General features: G+C 35.1%; 1 protein-coding gene and 1 pseudogene across 2 annotated transcripts in view; one reads left to right on the top strand and one right to left on the bottom strand.

The window, feature by feature from the left end:
• SHOC2 (SHOC2 leucine rich repeat scaffold protein) overlaps positions 1-19,549 on the top strand; it is a 93,504-nt gene that overhangs the window by 4,544 nt on the left and 69,411 nt on the right. The window lies entirely within an intron of this gene.
• On the bottom strand, positions 12,386-13,026 carry LOC129466195 (large ribosomal subunit protein uL13-like; annotated as a pseudogene).

The following is a 19,549-nucleotide window of genomic DNA, read 5'->3' as shown; positions in this document are numbered from 1 at the left end:
TAACTACAGTTTCACATTCACCAATGTCATGGAACTTCTGCTGAATGCCATGTGTGTCCCAGGCTCTGTGGATACAGAGATAAATGTTTCCTTCTTTCAGTAAGTTCAGAGTTTGTTGCATGAACTGGACAAGTCAATAGTTAATTGTTAAACAATGTGACACATGCTTTTAACAGCAGTATACACTGGCAAATTCAGATGGTTAAGACTCACGCTGCACATATAATTGGCAGTGCCTACTGGAGGACAGGACTGGAATGAACTCTTGAGGAATAAGTAGGATAGGGGAGGATAGAAAAAGCACAAAGGTTAGATATGTTTAGGTCCACTTGGACAATTAGAGAAGAATAACAGTTTGGATTCTAGTAATAATATTAGGTCATACAGTAGACTTTAAAGCTTATGTTATTAATAATAATATTTCTTGTGTTCCTAATTTTATTTGGGCTTTGAACTGCAGATCTGTATTAATGTTGACCAAACTGTTATTTAAAACTTTACCTTCAACACCTGTGAAAAGAAGGGAAAAATGTTCACCTATTTTTCATTAATATTTTAATTAAATACAAGGAGAATATATCAGTGTAACGTGGGGAATAATTCCCAGGCTTAGAACTTGGATAATGATAATGTTTCAAAATCATGCTTAAGGCCGGGCGTGGTGGCTCATGCCTGTAATCCTTGCACTTTGAGAAGCTGAGGTGGGCGGATCGCTTGAGGTCAGGAGTTTGAGACCAGCCTGGCCAATGTAGTGAAACCCCGTCTCTACTAAAAATACAAAAAATTAGCTGGGCGTGGTGGCAGGCACCTGTAATCCCAGCTACTCGGGAGGCTGAGGCAGGAGAATCTCTTGAACCCGGGAGGTGGAGGCTGTGGTAAGCCGAGAACGTGCTACTGCACTCCAGCCTAGGCGACGGAGTGAGACTTTGTCTCAAAAAAAAAAAAAATTAAAATAAAAAACAATACTTAAATATCTTTTCTCAGCATTTATGTATCATGTTAAGAGTAACATTTATGAACTTTCTTAGAATTCATGGTAAAGTTTTTTTTTTTGTATAATCATTTAAAATGTACTCTTTTTTGAGTACACTTTAAAAAACACTTTCCATACTTACTTGACAGTGCCACTCTTCAGGTAAGTCAGACTGTATGGTCAACAATTATGTCCTAGAAGCAGGCTTTGTAATTGTCTTGTATGATTTAAAAGTTCTCTGAACTTGAGAATTGACTAATTTTTTACGCAGTATTTTTTTGTTTTGTTTTTTTTTAAGACAGGGTCTCTTTTTCACGCAGTATTTTTTTGTTGTTGCTGTTTTTGTTTCTATTTTCAAGACAGGGTCTCGCTCTGTCACCCAGACTAGAGTGCAGTGGCACAATCATGGGGCTCATTGCAGCCCTGACCTCCCTGGGCTCAAGTGATCCTCCCACTTTAACCTCTCATGTAACTGGACTACAGGTGTGTGCCACCATGCCTGGCTAATTTTTCTGTTTTTTGTAGAGACTAGGTTTTTGCTGTGTTGCCCAGGCTGGTCTCAAACTCCTGAGCTCAAACAATCCACCTGCCTTGGCCTCCCAAAGTGCTGGAATTACAAGTGTGAACCACCACGCCTGACCTTTCATGCAATATAATTTAATACTTCTTCCAGGGTGTATCACGTGAGGCCTAATTTTGATATCCCAAACTCCATTCCCTGCAGAGTGCCATAGTTTTCTGTGTTAAAACACTTATTTGCATTTCTTGATCCTTTTAATTATTTTTATTATAGCAATTTGAGAAATTTCTTTTTAAAATATTAATATTTTAGCAATTGCCTTAAACATGTTGTTACACCTCATTTATCTTGAGATTACTTATTAGGAAACTAAAACTATCTGGTGTCATCGGCTTGGTTACTACCTCATGCACTCTTCATGTGGCTAAACTCTAATCACCCTTCAGTCCTCAATTTTGTATCCCATACTTTGGGAGACCTTCCTTTCATCCCTAGTTAGGTTCTTCTGTTTGAAGGTATCCTAGTGCTTGTACTTCCTTTTTTATAACACAATTTTTGTAATGATATGTTTGATGTCTGTCTGTATTGCTAGACTGTTGTAAGCTTCAAGATAAGCATTGAGTATGTCTGTCTTATTTACTGTTCCACCCGTATACAATGTCTAGACTCTGTAGGTTCCAAGTGGAAAATTAGTTTTAGATGAATAGTCTACAGCTCCAAAACAAACTGAACAGGCCCAAAGGAAGGACAAAGAGATGTCATAATGTTCTTGTTTTTAAACACACATTTTCTGTTCTTAGAGTCCTTCAAGCCTTAATTCAGGCATTTTTATTCTCACATAGTGCACAATTTTTAAAAGTTTGGTAACCAAATGTAAAAAGGACTGAAATTACTCCTAGAGGCATAAGAGAGTTGAAAATGAAGAGCAGAAGAAAAACTCAAAAAGCCAGATGCAAGACATTTTGTAAAAACAGCAGTTTATAGCAACTTAATGTTATGACAAACATGCGTAGAATCTTTCAAGACACTTTGTTTTATACATAGAATAGTATAAAAAAAAAATGATCTAGGATCATGAAAAAGAGGTTATTGGATATTAGTAAGTTTTATTAATAACCTCATGTATTTTGGAAAAATTCCATTCAAAATGATAGAATTTAAAACTTTTACTGTGTTAAGCTTTTCTTACTGGAAAGGTTTGCTTAATGAGGTAAAACATAGTAGGTAACAGTATTTATTGAACAAAATTTAAGTTGAAACAATTAGCTGAAAATACTGAATCAGTGCAGTATAATATACTACCTTATAATTTGTAGAGGTAGATATTATGCTTACCATGTGTTTCTTTGTTCACTTTGCTATGAAATATGTAAAATTGAGTAGCAACATCTTTTTCTTTATCCACTTTTAATGAAAACATAACCTGTTGTATTGATAAGACAAAATAGCTAAGTGTTTCTTCAACTTTTATTCTGTTAAAGAAAATAAGCTTAATTCCTTGGCATTTCCTGGTTACCTGGACTGGGAAAATTAGGTTGAAAGTCATAGTTCTTTGCTTAAAGTATGTGGTGTCTGACAGATTGGGTGACCTGAAATAGATTATATTTAATTCAGTTTGGGTTTGTATATATCTGCAATATAGAATTCAAAATTTCACCACAGCTTTAGTTCTGGTTCAAATAAATTACATTTTATTTTAATATTGTGATCTCTTGAATTCTGTGACTATAAGGATAGGTAGGAGAGCTAGTTATTTTGCTCCTAAAACAAATATTTGTTTATCTACCATGTGCTGATTGCAACTCTAAACTCATAGAAATGGGATGCTTATATACTAGGCAGCTTAAAATAGTAAGGTTTTATGATTTAATCTTGAAGACATTTATTTCTGTACTTTGGAAGTAGTGATTTGAAATTCTTAATACTAGAAAATGGCCTAGTTTCAGAACACCCACTAAGCAACTGTGGGAACTCAGTATGCTAAATGGCTGGTAGTGCTGCAGTATTTTTTAAATTTTCCCCACCTCCTGTTATATAATAGCTTATAGTAGTACAACAGAATATGAGTATTTGGGACGAGAACAAAGCATATTGAAACTGCAAAACGATGTGAGATTGTGTCAGGCTTTGTGTTGGGCATCAAGCACCTTAAGATAGTCAGATATAATGATGGTTAGTGAATGTTGGAAATAAATCAGGTGGTAATGTTTTAGGTTGCAAATAAGGCTCATGAAAATAATTATTTGGAGGCTTGAGAAAAATGACTTTTAAAATGGAGTCACTATTTTTAAAACACAACACTCTTTTATTAGAAAAAGTTTGATAACTGATATAAATATTCCGATGATGCTTGTGTACAATACTTAAAGCTTTTAGTGAAAATAATTTTTATTTAAATATTTCCCCTGGCCAAGCGTGGTGGCTCACACCTGTAGTCCCAGCACTTTGGGAGGCCGAGGCGGGTGGGTCACCTGAGGTCAGGAGTTAGTGAACAGCCTGGGCAACATGGTAAAACCCCGTCTTTACTAAAAAAAACAACAATTAGCTGGGTGCAGTGACGCATGCCTGTAATCCCAGCTACTTGGGAGGCTGAGGAAGGAGAATCGCTTGAACCCGAGAGGCAGAGGTTGCAGTGAGCTGAGATCACACTGCTGCACTCCAGCCTGGGCAACAAACAAGCAAAATAATTTCCCCAGACTGTTGTGCAACCCAGTCATTATAGCATTGTTTCAGCCTATAAGAACCAGATACTGAAATTGATTAGAAACTATTAAAAAAAGTTCACTAGTTTATTTACTTTTTTATTCAGGAAAATATGGTTATAAAGGAATTTGATAAAACATACTTTTACCAGCTTATTTTGTTAATTTATAAAGGGACCAAGTTGAGCCTGCACTAGTTGTAAGAGACAGATTAATATTAAATGTTTCAGATAAAAGGTTTTATGATATGAAAAAGGATGGACTTGAATTTGCTTTAAACATCAGCTGTATGGCAGGCGCAGTAGCTTACACCTGTAATCCCAGGAGTTTGGGAGGCTGAGGCAGATGGATCGCTTGAGCTCACAAGTTTGAGACCAGCCTGGGCAGCATGGTGAAACTCTGTCTCTACCAAAAATACAAAAATTAACAGGGTGTGGTGGCATGCATCTGTAGTCCCAGCTACTTGGGAGACTGAGGTGGGAGGATGGCTTGAGCCTAGGAGGTGGAGGTTGCAGTGAGCCTAGATCTTGCCACTGTACTCCAGCCTGGGCAACAGATCCAGACCCTGTCTCAAAAAAAGTCAGCTGTATAACTCTTGTAGAGTTAGCTCTATAAGTAATACCTTAATGCATATGAAAAACTTACCTAGCTTTTTCTCAATTGGAACTCAATTATACCTGATATTTGCATGTATATATGTGTATATATATAAATACCATAATATAACAACAATGATCCTGTGCTAAGATCTTGAAGATTTTTGTTTTATCAAAGAAAGCTGAAATTGTTTAATATAATTGAAGTTTTCTTATATTTTGTCATATTCAAATTCTTTGAAAATTGATAATCTATAAATAGTAGATTCATGTGGTAAAAATAAAAATTGTTCATTAGCACATCTTATGGCCATTATCCAGTTTTTATAACTAATTATGCAAATTGATAATATTTGAGTTGCTTCCAAGAGCAACTAAGAATCACTAATGTCAACATTTTTTTCTTCCTGGCATGATTTCAATAATATATCACTTGGTACCTGCAAATCACTACGCGATTTACATGTTTGTGGAATGGAAATTTTTTTCATATCAAAGCTTCTTTAACCTATGTGGGAATCTTATTTTGAGATTTTCTTTATCTGCTCGAACTGCTATAATAAAATACCATAGACTGTGTGGCTTAAACGACAGTATATATATTTCTCACAGTTCCGAAGGCTAGAAAGTCCAAGATTGAGGTGCCAGCCGTTTCTGTTCAGGGCGAATGAAGAGTCTCTTACAGGTCTTCCTGCTGTATCCTCAGTTGGCAGAAAGTGAGAGAGCAAGTTCTCTGGTCTCCTCTTACAAGGGCATTAATCCCATTATGAAAACCCTACCCTTGTGACCTCATCTAAACCTAATTACCTCCCGAAGGTCCCATCTGCAAATACCATCACATTGGAGGTTATAGCTTCAGCATAAGAATTTGGGAAGGACACAGTTCAGGACATAGCAGGATTATATTCACAAGATAGTAGATAATACATACCAGTTGGGAATTGTAGGGTTGTGTTTAATGTGTTAAATTACAAAAATAAAGTATCCCTTTATGTATATTAAAACATATAAGAGCTGCCTTTCAATATCTTGAGTAACTTCTGATGGGAGAAATTCCTTATTACCCTTAAACTGAGTATGGCTGCTTATTATGTTTCTTTTGATCTTGTATGAGGAAGATTTTTGCTTCTTGATATTTTTTAAAATGTAATACAGAGATAATGAGATTATATTTTTAAAACCCAAAATATTTAAGTTCCACTTAATAAACCAAACTGTCAGGATAGTAGATAGTTAAACATAGAGGTCTTTTAAAGTCTCAGAAATGGAGTATATAAATGTAAGAAAGGCCAGTTGTTTTATAATCATGGCAACGTACTAAATACTGACTGATACTCGAATATAAGATACCTTGAGACCACACACATTGAGAGCACATTTATTTTTATTTTTTTCTGACAGTTTCTGATAGTTAATAGAGTGAGTAATGGAAAGGATTTATAATGAGATAGACTTAGTGAAGAAATATGTGGCTTTATATGTACAAAAAAGTAGTAGTTAAATTTAATTAACATTTTTTAGTTTAAAAGGTCTGAAAATCTTTTTTTCTTTGAAAATACTATATTGAATATTGTAGTCATCTTAGTGTATGTAGCAGTTATATTTTCTCTTTTGCTTTACACTGGTAATTAAATAACTAGCCTTTTTTTTTAAATTGTCAGTTTGCATGGGAAATGAAAAGTAAAGTATATCTTGGGAATACTTAAGTTGTGTGTGACATGTTTGGAGTTCCTTGGCAAGAAAGGCAATTTAAGCAAATATTCACAAGTAAATCTTTTTTTTTTTTTTTTTGGTAGTGTTCATGTGTCATTTAAAACTTTTCAGATAATGTTTGGTCGTTAACATTTGACGTTTACCATTATATCTTAGTACTTTTGAGACTTTTAAATCCCCTCTTCCCTATCTTGCCTTTTAACTGTGAGACTTTGGTGGAGAATTTTGCAATTTATGCATATGGTGAGTTGAAGTGTTGTACAAGAGAGCTGTAATCCCAATTATATTGGGATTTTATATTGTTTATATTGTGGATTGGGTAAACAGGAATTTTCAGTTCTTTGCTCTAAACTCTTGTTTTCCTAGAGTATAAATTGCACGTAAAGTCTTTTGCTTTCCCATAGAAGTAATGCTATGTAAAATAAATCAGTCCCATGTCTCCATGTCTTTCCAAAATATTTTATTTTGCCTCCTTACCAAGGAGGCAAAAAGTTGAATGAATGAATTTGAAGATGCTATGAGTTGTGGACTCTTGACATAATTCTAGTTAAATGGACAAGTGTAGAACATTTTATTTTCGTGGACAGCCGTTAGCCTCTATCCCCTACCTCAGGTTCACTTGTGCTGCTTAAAGATGTGCTTTTCCATTTCTCTGTAAACAATAACATTCTTTTAAGCATGTTAATTTTGGGTGTTTTCTCATTCTTTGGACCAATCTTTTGGTCTTCTAACTTTGAAAGTTCCTTTTTAAACTCTTAAACTGCAAAAATATATAGGTTTACATGATTTAGGTGGGAGAGCTCTTTTTTATTTAAAAGAATAAGAAGCCTTTACATCTTAATAAATAATGGGAAATACAATTGAAATCTTGTTATTTTTAGGTGTTCATGTCAAAATTTGAGTGACCTGGAGTTAATTTTAAGTAGGATATATGGGAACTCCATGCATGAGATGAAATTTTGTTTATTGTTCATTTATCATGTTATTAAACCAGTATTTATTGAGCATTTATTTTGTGCTCAGTAAAAGGTTCATAATATTATATTTAGAGTTATTTATAGAGTAAAAATTGCTGTCTAGAATGGCAGATAAAGCCAAATTAACAAGTATTTGTTGTTCCTTCAATAAATATGTGTTATATGTGCTAAGTATTGTCCTAAGTACTAGAATACAACTGTGAAAAAGGCAGAAGCATTCCCATTTTCCCATTACCTTTAAATGAGGGAGTCAGACAACTAACCTGCCAAGTCTAATAATAGCATAATAAGTGTTCTGTTAGGGGAACTTTTAAGTGGGAACACAGAGGAGGTGGTATGCAGAAAGGCTTTTGAATAATTAGGAAAAGCCTTCCCGGACCTCTAAGCTGAGGTCTGAAGAGTAAGTAGGCGTTAGCTCAGTGAAGAATTGTAAATCTGTGTTTCTGGCAGAAGCATATAGCTTGTGCAAAGTCCTGGAGACAGGAGACAGGAGGCTCTGCCATGGGATGTGAAAGAAGTTCATGTGACCATAGTGCAAGATGGGAAATATTAGAGTTGTGGCAAAAGTATGCAGGGGCTAGATCTTCAAGACATGTGAATTATTATTAAGAAATTTGGGTTTAATCCTGAGGACTCCCCTCAGTTCTTTTAATTGGACATTAACCTGATTAGATTTGAATGTTTAAAAGATCACTCTAATTACAACATAGTGATTAGGTTAAGAACAGGATGAGAAAGTGGATATGGTGAGACCAGTTAGAAGGCTATTAGAAAAGAGAATTTGGTATACCTTATAGCAGGGTAATGGCAGTGAGAATGAAGAGAAGCCAATGGCATTGAGAAATTTGGGGAGAAAAATTTATAGGATTTGGTGATTGTCAGAATGTAAACATTGAAGGGGAGAGAGAAGTCAGGATGACACCACCTGGATTCCTGGCCCCCTTTCCACCTTTTTTGGTTGATTCCTGTTTAGATGTTATCTCTTTTAAGAAGCCTTTCCTGATTCCCCTAACCTCCAAGGCTAATTCAGGTGCCTTCCCTTTGTGCTTCAACAGCACTTACTCGACTTTTTTCTTGCTTTACTCACTTGTGTATAAGCTTTCAGGCAAGGATTGTGCTTTATTGTTATTGCATGGTTTGCAGCTTGCAAAGTGCAAGGTATACTAAGTGCATTACACTTAGTATAAATGTTGACCAAATGAAAATATACTTTTTATATTTATAAAAATTTAAATGCAATTGGAGAAAATTGGTTTTCTGAACTGCTAATATTCAAAACTTGTTTTACAACTTTAGAGTGAGTCATATCATTCCATGTACTTCTGAATGCCACTTGTAAAAACAGTTTATATTGTAATTCTGGCTGGAAGTAGTAGATATATTAAATTCTTTATGGGTAATCATAGACTAAGTGATCTCTGATTATTATATAGATCTTTTATGCATTCAGGTTCTTTGTAGGTAAAGTTTTAATTGGCTTTATTAGTTTAAAAATTAACATCACTATCAGTGTTACATATATTTTGTTTCAAAATGAGAGTAGCTTTTTTCTAATTATGAAAGGAGTGATTACTTGTAGTATACATTTAAAAGATATACATACAGAGATAAAAAGTGAAAATCACTTGTAATTGAAGGATAGCATTGCTAACACTTTATGTTCTAGACTTTCAAAATTTTATATATGATTATATATGATTAAGTTAAAAGAACAATTAACAGTAAATACTTATGTTTGTACAAGATGAGATATTAATATCTTTATACAAAGAATCTTAATAGCTAGTATGTAGCCAAATAAACCAATAGAACTAGGATACTAAACTTCAATTATTACAGGAGACCAGGCAGGTAACATAAATGAGTGAACTCAGTAGGGGAACTATATGAGGTGGTTGAATTGTAGAACACTTGGAGAGGGCAGCTCCTTTTCAGTGTCAGTTGATTTTCATCATTAAGAAATACGGAGCTGGGCGCAGTGGCATGCACCTGTAGTCCCACTACTCTGGAGGCTGAGGTGGGAGGATCTCTTGAGCACAGGAGTTCAAGGCTGCAGTGCACGCTGATCACACCTGTGAACAGCCATTGCACTCCAGCCTAGACAATGTAGTAAGACCCTGTCTCTAAAAAACAAACAAAAGAAATGTGGATCCAGTTCAGTGATGCCCATATCTTTTGATTTTTTTTTTTAATGAAAGTTTGGATTTTTATGTGAGGCTCCCAAAGATTAAATTCTGGCAAATTAAAAAAGCCACAGTGTGTGTTAAGCACGATGTAGCTATTAGCTGTATTTTGTATGAATACCACAAACAGTGGAGGAATGGAAAGATTTGCACACTCTTACTATTATGTAGATATAAATAATATATCATTTTCATACATCAGATTGATGAAAATGATTACTAATTTGCAAGGCTGGAAGAGTATAAGTTGATGCAGGCTCTTTGGAAGAAGGCAGTTTGGAACTACAGATAAAAATTTAAAATGCATATTAGTTTGGACCTGACAGTTCTACTTTCAGGAATCTGCCTTACAGAAATATTAGTCCCTGTGGGTGAAGAGTAATGTTCAGTGAAGCATTACATATCTTGGTGAAAACAAGATTAAAAAATGTAAAGGAAAATAGAAACAACCTAAATATCAGTTGATAATAGGAATGATTAAATTATGATACAGCCATATCACAAATCATAGTCAATGAAAAGATGAAATATATCTGTATTCCTGTGTGGAAAGAGTCTAGAATTTACTATTTGTTATTTATATACAAAAATTATAATTTATATACATAAAGTTATACTATGCTGTCATTTTTAATATCTGTACAATATTGCATAGTACCATAATTTAGTCTATTGATGTACATTAGGTTATTTCTAGTATTTTGCTATTTATATGCACATTGCAGTGAACACTGCCTTTACATATGTCCTTGTAGTGTTGTCTCCTAAGATATGTTCCTTTTATATTTTATATGGTGACAACATTAAATATCTGAACTCTGTGATATCTTGGGGACATACATTTACCTCTGATAATTTGCTGTTTGTATGACCCTTGAATTGAGTAAATGTACCGTGGGCATGTTAGACCAGAGAACTAACCAGAAAAGTGGCACTGTGTTTAGTCATCCTAGATTCTTTAAGATTTTTAAAGGTAACTTTAGTAGTTTTTGTCTAGTCCATACATGCATGTGGTGCAAAATTCAAAAGATATAGAAGGGTAAAGTAAATCTTTCTCCCACTCTGAAACCTCTTCTACCTAGTTTCTGTTCCTGGGAAACTACTATGAGTTTATTCATCCTTCTGCACATATTTTATACATATATGTATATTTTATGCACATATATGTATATATTTTAAGTTTTTGTAAATGATAGCATACTATGCTGTTCTGCAGTTCACTGTTTCTCACTTAGCTATAATATCTAACACTTACAAAGTGCTTTGTTCTAGGCCCTGTTCTAACAGGTGTTTTTGTATTGATTACTAATCTTCATCACAAACGTGAGAAGTAGGTAAATATTATTCCCTTACCACAGAGGAAGAAACTGAGGCACAGAAACTTTAAATGACATGCTAGTAAGTTGTCAGCTGGAAGGTGAACTCCATCATCCAGCAGTTTGGCTACAGAGTCTTTTATATTAGCCCATTTGCTATACTAACTCAATTGTTGCCCTATTCTTTTTATTAACTACATAATATTCCCTTGAAAAAACTTTAATTTATCTAACTAGGTCCTAGTTGGTGGACATTTAGGTGTTTCCACATATTGCTGTTACAGATGATGCTAGTGTGAATATCCTAATGCTTACAAATGCCTGTGTCATTTTGAATATGTAAATCGATTTCATTTTCATCCATTCAAATTTGGGAGTTAGGGGAGTCTTGTGTTCATATAGTTACATTCTATTTTGAGATCTAATCTGAGATCTTTTTTTAAATGAATGTATTTAGCTAATTTATATTTATTATAGCATTATGGTTATAGCCTCATCTTTTATAGCTAATGGACTAAGAGATAAGTCAAGGTATGTTAACAATTGAAATACACTTAAAGATGTAAAGCAGTACAGTATAAAGATATTAGCATTCCTCAGTCTGTTTACTCTCTTACCTTTTTTTGGTTATATAAAAACATTATCAGGAATTGTAACAATTACATTATATTCTGTAGCCATAGCCATAGTTTCAGACCAATAGTTAAGTGGATTCAAATGCTCAAGATTTGTTATTTTTGATAGTTTTTTTTAAATCTTTTAGATGGCTGAACTTTATCATCAAGTATTTTCTTAAAGTTTATGAAAACTATTCCTTAGGGTTTTGCATATTTAATGATGTTTAACTGTTGGTTTTATGCTGGGGGTAAATTCTTGAGTACTCTAGATATTGCTTCATTGATTTTTTTTTTTTGAGACGGAGTTTCTCTATTGTCGCCCAGGCTGGAGTGCAATGGCGTGATCTTGGCTCACTGCAACCTCCGCCTCCTGGGTTCAAGTGATTTTCCAGCCTCAGCCTCCTGAGTAGCTGGGATTACAGGCGCCCCTCACCCTGCCTGGCTAATTTTTGTATTTTTTTTTTAGTTGAGACAGGGTTTCACCCTGTGGCCGGGCTGATCTCAAACTCCTGACCTCAGGTGATCCGCCTGCCTCGGCCTCCCAAAGTGCTGGGATTACAGGCGTGAGCCACCGCACCCAGCCTGCTTCACTGATTTTTAAACATTGATTCCCTCCTCCTTCACATGTTAAGATGGTAATGTTTTTTGCGTAGATTCTCAAAGGATTCTCTTTTTAAATCTTTGAGAAATAGTAATCTTACTATTGCAGTATTTATCTTGATTAGTCTGCATCAGCTTTTCTTAGGAAAGGGCATGTCCTTTTCTTTTTTCTTTTTTCTTTTTTTTTTTTTTGAGGAATTAACAGCCTTTATTGGGCTTAGACCAGGAGTCCGTGGGTCTTGAGGACCTTTGTGTATTTGTCAGTTTTCTTCTCCACGTTCTTCTCGGCCTGTTTCCGTAGCCTCATGAGCTGTTTCTTCTTCCGGTAGTGGATCTTGGCTTTCTCTTTCCTCTTCTCCTCCAGGGGTGGCTGTCACTGCCTGGTACTTCCAGCCAGCCTCGTGAGCCAGGCGCCCCAGATAGGCAAACTTTCTTGTAGGCTTCAAACGCACAACCTTGAGGGCAGCAGGAACCACCATCCGCTTTTTCTTGTTGTAGGGCGGTGGGATGCCGTCAAACACCTTGAGGCGGTCCAGAGCGGCCTGGCCTCGCTTGGTCTTGTGGGGCAGCATACCTCGCACGGTCCGCCAGAAGATGCGGCTGGGGGCCTGGAAATGGTAGGGGCCTCGGGAAGGGTTGGTGTTCATCCGGTTGCGGAGGAAAGCCAGGTACTTCAACTTGTTTCTGTAGAAATTGCCAGAATGATGCTCCTTCGCAGCGTACGACCACCACCTTCCGGCCCAGCAGTACCTGTTTAGCCATGATGGCCGCCAGACGGCCCAGGAGATGCCCTCGACCATCAAGCACCAGGACCTGCACCTCCGCCGTCTTCGGCAGCCGCTTGGAAAGCTGCTTTTTTCTTTTTCTTGGTCCAATCCTGACTCTGTGTTTCAGTGATATCAAATGAGGTCTGTGAAAGCTTCCAGTGTTTCAAGCAAGGGACTGTTGTGTTTGCTTTTCTGACTGTCATGTAATTTACAGAACTGAACTAATAGTTTTAAGATTTGAAGATGCAAGCCATTTCCCTGGCTTGAGCTCTTCTAGCATCCCTCTTTACCTTCACTGTATTTAGTAGACCTTCTCATATAGTATGGTTAGGGGTATGTCCTAGTTTGTTGAAGATGTAGTTTGTGTTTCGGTTTCTCACTCTCCTCTCCTAGTTGTTTTCAGATATTTTTAAGAGGAAAAGAGGGGACCATACCATCTTTCTCCTGTCATTTCAAATTAGAAATCCTAAGAGCTATAGGTCAGTCCAGTTTTGTCAGAATTAAGATAACTTTAAGGAATAAAGTATGAGCTGATGTAGTTTTCTGAAAACCAAAAATAGTTCATTTACAGAGGCTCTTTTGGGTAAATTTTTTTTAATTAAACAAAATCACAATTTAACATACGAGTTTGATTATATCAATTTGTAGTTATGAAGTCTTGTGCATGAGAAAGCATTAAGAATGAAACTAGTAAGTCTGCAATTAAGAATTAAGCATGAGACTAGAGACTAATGCCTAAAGACTAATATAATAACTAAAGTTAGGGTTTAGTTTTAGAGTACTCATCAGTTCTTCAGTTTGCTTTAGATGGTGATTCTTCTTTCAACTGAATCTGAAAATTAAACTTTCATGTACTAAGTTCTGTTACTAGAATATTTTTAAGTCCTTTAGCTTAATGAATGTTAGTTCTAGAATAATCTGGTATTCTGAATGGCATCTTGTTTTTCAAGGGCAATGTCCATTTATTTTCTTCACTTAATTGGCCCTATATGTTAAAAGAAATAATGTTTGAAAAATTTTGATAGCTAGTGGGCAAGCCTTCTTCTGTTCTCTGATTTGAACATATTCTGATATTCATTTGCCTGAGTTTCATTTTACCTGTGGCACCTGAGAGAAGCTAAGTATTTTTTCCACCCCATTTCTTTTATTTGACTGACTATATATATTTCTTAGTCTCAAATATCTAACATCTAACACATCTAGCAGCTTCACAGAAAATTTTAATGCTTGGTAGATTATTGGAGCTTTCAGTTTTTAGCCTTTGTTACTCTAGTTATTGATCATTTCAGTATTTTTAAAATCTCAATTACATTTTTAATAATTTATAATAATAAAATTCGATCAATGTTTTAATTTGATAATAGTGCCTATGTTTACTACTAAATAAGTGTACTTTGAGCAGTTGAAACACTATGAGATATTGATAGATATTTCTCAAAAAGGGTTTTCTGATCCAAATAAATTTGGGATATCTTCTATGTAATATAATAATGTACTTTGCGAAGAATGTATAGAACACTAATGATTTCTACTTAAAGGAAGAGTATGCTTACATTGGAAGCACATCTTATCCCAAACCTATTTGATAATGGAACTAAATGTTGTAGAAATACATTTTGGGAAATGCTGAGAATATATTATAAAATATTTTCAGATCATTGTGTTGTTATGGTATTCCAATACATGTATTTGCATGTCAGTTGCATTTTAATAGGGATAAATGATAATTGCTGTCCCAGGATGTAAATATAATCAAAACATTTAACTGTGGTAGTATGTTTTCTATAAATCTGAGAGTTTTTTGACATGGAAATTTTGCTACAGTTGATTTTCCAGACTAAAAGTAATTTTTGAGTGCCTCCTATGTATTAAACATCAAAAATTGATCTTCTTTCAAACTACTTTCTGTTAAGTCTTAGCAGGAGGAATTTTAGAAATCTTGTAGCCCTCCCGACTTACTCTTCAGTAAAAACTGAAGCCTGGAAATGTAGCTTTTGCCTAGGTCACATTGGAACCAAGCCCTTTAACTCCAGATTTTTTTGCTATTTTTTTACTGCCTTAAAAATTTTATTTATTTATTTTTTTGAGACTTGGTTTCACTGTGTCACCCAGGGTGGAGTGCAGTGGCACAATCATGGCTCACTGTAGCCCTTATCTCTTGGGCTCAAGCCGTCCTCTCACCTTAGCCTCCTGAGTAGCTGGGACCATAAGCATGTGCCACCATGCCTGGCTAATTTTTTTTATTTATTGTAGAAATAGAGTTTCCTTATGTTGCCCAGGCTGGTCTCGAACTTCTGGCCTCAACCAGTCCCCCTACCTTGGCTTCCAAAAGTTCTGGGATTACTTTTGAGTACATTACTTTTGAGATGGAAAGCTAGGTGGTATCTCCACTTAACATGAGAATTGAGGTAAGATATCGAGTCATCTTTGATGTTAGATTATGAGGTATGTCAACTTTAATATATGTAGAACTCAAGTTTCTAGACATCTAGTTTCCCCCTGACTTCTCTGAATTATTTTTCTCCTAGGCAAGAGAAAAAGTTTTAAAATAAGCATGTACCCTTACCAGTGTTACTACTAAGGAATAATCAGTGATAGTTTTTAAGAATTGGTGCACAGGCCAGGGATGGATGAGTCAGATTCTTTTCTCAATTGAGCTACATCATCACTTCTTAGTGGTCAATTATGGAAATATTTTCCTACTGTTAATGGAAAAGTGGACTTAAATGACTATGAAGTTAATTTCTAAGGTGCTGAATTAAAATTTATAGAATATATTCTTTTTAACATACTTTTCAGAAGACACCATTGTGTTGAAGATAATTGGCCTCTTGGTTATATGAATTATGCATTTAGACATAATGTATTATTGGAAGAAATTTCTCTTTTAAATACCAGATTGATAAAAGTTATTAGTGCCATCTGTAGAATCAGGACTGAAATGATAGGAGAAAATTTTTTTTCGAGATAGACATGTGTATTTTGTGTATTTTGTTGGCCACTCATTTTACTCAGTTTCCCAAGACTAGAAAGCAATGCTGCCTTTCCTAATCTTGTTTCATCAAAGTTTCTTGGGGTTTATGTGTCTAATCTTTACATTAATTGTGGTGTATGTTCTTCTGTTTCTTCTTCTGTGTCTCTTTCAGAGATTCGTAACTCTCACATACCTTTATATTTCTCTTAGAATAGAAATGAATCATATTAGGAAGAAGGCACATCTTTAGGGTTAGGTTCAAAAGTCAGCATATACGTGAAAATAGTGTATATTAAAAATGTCCATTCAGTCCTCTAAATGCTCAAAGTATGATACATGTGATTTTGCATGTATCATGTATGTAAATTCAATTATTTATAGTTATACAATTTTATATAGAGGTTGTATTAACAAATTATTCAGGTGCTGCTTAGGTATTGCAGCACATTTATGAACATTTCAATTTACTGATTCTGTTTCTTGTCATCTTTATTTACTGTGATGATTTTATCAGTTCCTCTCTTAGTTATTTAATGGTTTTCTGTTGTCTTTAATTTAGATTTTTTCTTTAACAAATTGAGGAACTGTCACCATCCACTCAACCTGGCCACTTGGATAATTGGTATACGTTTTTTAGAATGTTTGAATATGTTGAAAAATGATTCACATGCTCTTTCTATAGATTGACCACACACATATGTCTTCCTGAGGAAAGACAAAATAGTGGTATTTGTGGTGTTTTTTTTCTTTTCTTTTCTTTTTTTTTTTTTTTTGTGACAGGGTCTAGCAATGTTGCCCAGGCTGGAGTGCAGTTAGCACAATCTACTCACTGCAACCTCCACGTCCTGTGCTCAAGCAGTCCTTCCACCTCGGCCTCCCAAGTAGCTGAGACTACAGGTACATGCCACCATACCCAACTAATTTATAAAATAGTTGGTATTTAAATTATATCTGTCTCCCCATCTCTCACTTTTTTTTTCTAAGTTCTGGTAGGTGTGTAGTGATCTGTCATTGTGATTTTAATTTGCATTTTCCTATTGATTAATAATACTGAACTTCTTATTTGAACGTACTTGTTTTCTGTATCTCTTCTTCCGTGAAATGTCTGCTTGAGTCTTTTGCCCATTTTCTACTTTTCTTTTATTAATGTTGAGTTTTTGTTTGTTTGTTTGTTTTGCATTTTCCTCTGTTGCCCGGGCTGGAGTGTAGTGGCGCGATCTTGGCTCTTGTGACCTCTGTGTCCCAGACTCAAGTGATTCTGGTGCCTCAGCCTCCCAGGTAGCTGGAATTACAGGTATGTGCCACCTGCCTGGCTAATTTTTGTATTTTTAGTAGAGACAGGGTTTTGCCATGTTGGCCAGGCCAGTCTTGAACTCCTGGCCTCAAGTGATCCACCCTTTTGGGTGGATCGACTTTTGTCGAATACATGGTTTGCAAATATTTTCTCCCAGTCTATATAGCTTTTTTTTTTCATTCTCTTAACAGGATCATTTGTGGGGCAAAACTTTTTAATTTTGATGAAGTGCAGTGTATTGATTTTTTTCTTATATGAAAAAAATTTTTTTTTGCCTACGAATTACTGGTTTTTGAAGACTTTCTTGTATGTTTTCTTCTCAGAGTTTTATAGGTTTACATTTTACATTTAAAACCATGATTTTGAATTAACTTAAATTTTGGATTAGTTGAATTAATTTTATATACACTGTGAAATTTAGATTAAGGTGATTTTTTGTTTTTGTTTTAGCTTATGGATATCCAGTTGTTCAGCACCATCCAAAGAATTTTTCATTCTCTGTTAAGACAAAATTCATTCGTTTGTTTTGTACTTTGAAGGGTTCTTTACCCACGTGTGATTTTGATTCATCATACATTGGTCTTCTGGAAAATACTGGCTCTTTGAGTTACGCAGGTTTTCTAAATGTTGACACATTTTATCATACAGTATTAAATAAAGACATTTGTTGTTAATTCCACTGATTTTGTCAGGAAGGTCTTTAAATATTGGGTTGCTTTCAAGTTCATGGTGGTGAATGCATGCTTTCTAAAGTTCTAATTTTTATTTAGGGTCTAATTTTATCACTGGCAACAAATATTCTGTTATTTTGTTTTTGTTTTTGAGACAGGGTCTTGCTCTGTTGCCTAGGCTGGAGTGTAGTGGCTCAATCGTAGCTCACTACAGCCTCTAACTCCTGAGCTCAAGCAAGTCTCCCGCCTCAGCCCCACAAAGTGCTAGGATTACAGGCATGAGCCACTGTACCCAGCTCATTTGTTTTTGAATTAACAGGCTCATTTCCTTCATTTTCAAGAAAATGTCTGCCAAATACTAGAGACTGAAGAGCTGCACGTTTTCCTCAACTGTCTCAGGTTTTAATAATCCATACCAGGCTACCTCTCTGTAATAACACCCTCTTGGTCTACTCAGACTCTTTCATGTATATTTGAATTACTTTCTAGTGTCCTTCCGTTTCAACCCAAAGTACTCACTTTATTTCTAATAGGGCAGGTCTGTTAGCAGTGAATTCTTCTGGTAATGTTTTCATTTTACCTTCATTTTTGATGGATAGTTTTTATGGATATAGAATTCTTGTTAGACAGTTTAAAAAAATTCTTTTAGAACTTTGAATATGTCCTCCCACTGCCTTCTGGTGTCTGTAGTTTCTGATGAGAAATTAAATGTTAATATTTAGTATCTCTTGTATATGATGAGTCACATCTCTTGTTGCTTTTGTTTTTTGAGTTTTTCATTCTCAGTTTTCTAAGATGAAGAATTCTTTCTATCAACAGTTTGATAATCATCTGTCTTCATGTGGATTCTCTTTGAATTTATCTTCCTTGGAGTTTGTTAAGCTTCTTAAATGTGTGGATTGATGCTTTTCTTCAGAATTGAGATGTTTTCAACCATTATTTCTTTTCCTTCTTTCCTTCTGAGACTGCCTTTATGAGTATGTTAGTTCACTTCATGATATTCCAGAGATCTCTGAGGCTCCGTTTCTTTTTCTTTATTCTTTTTTTTTTTTTCTGTTCCTCAGACTGGATAATATAAACTGACCTATCTTCAACTTTGCTGATTCTTTCTTCTTCCTGCTCATATCTGCTGTTGAACCCTTCTAGTGAGTTTTGCGTTTCAATGATTGCACTTTCAACTCCAGGTTATTTGGTTCTTTTAAAAACAACTTATATCTCTGTATTGATATTCCCTATTTGGTGAGACATTGTCCTTATACCTTCCTTTAGTTCTATAGGCATGTTTTCCTTTAGTTCATTGAACATTTTTAAAATAGCTAACTTACAGGAGATTTGATTTTAAATTTTCATTTACAACTTTTACCTAAGTGAACATGGGCTCTCACAACCTTCTGTGATCCTGTGTCTTCAACTCTAGGGTGTGATCAATAATAAATGGCTGAGTTGTCCTGCTGGAACACTGAAACCTTGCTAACTCACTAGAGAACAAAAAGTAGTCTCACTATGTTAAATATTAAGAGTCAGTAACTTGTGTTTGTCAAATTGAGAACCTATTTTCTTACATCTAAACAAGGAAGTTAATCTTGAGGCAGTAGGATTGAAATTAAGCATTCTGGTCACAGAAAGTCACATTGGCCTTTTATGGA

The sequence above is a fragment of the Symphalangus syndactylus genome, chromosome 2 (genome assembly GCF_028878055.3).
Source record: "Symphalangus syndactylus isolate Jambi chromosome 2, NHGRI_mSymSyn1-v2.1_pri, whole genome shotgun sequence".
In the NCBI taxonomy this organism is placed as follows: domain Eukaryota; kingdom Metazoa; phylum Chordata; class Mammalia; order Primates; family Hylobatidae; genus Symphalangus; species Symphalangus syndactylus.
Note: the sequence above shows the minus strand (reverse complement) of the source record. Positions and strands in the feature narration are given on the sequence as shown.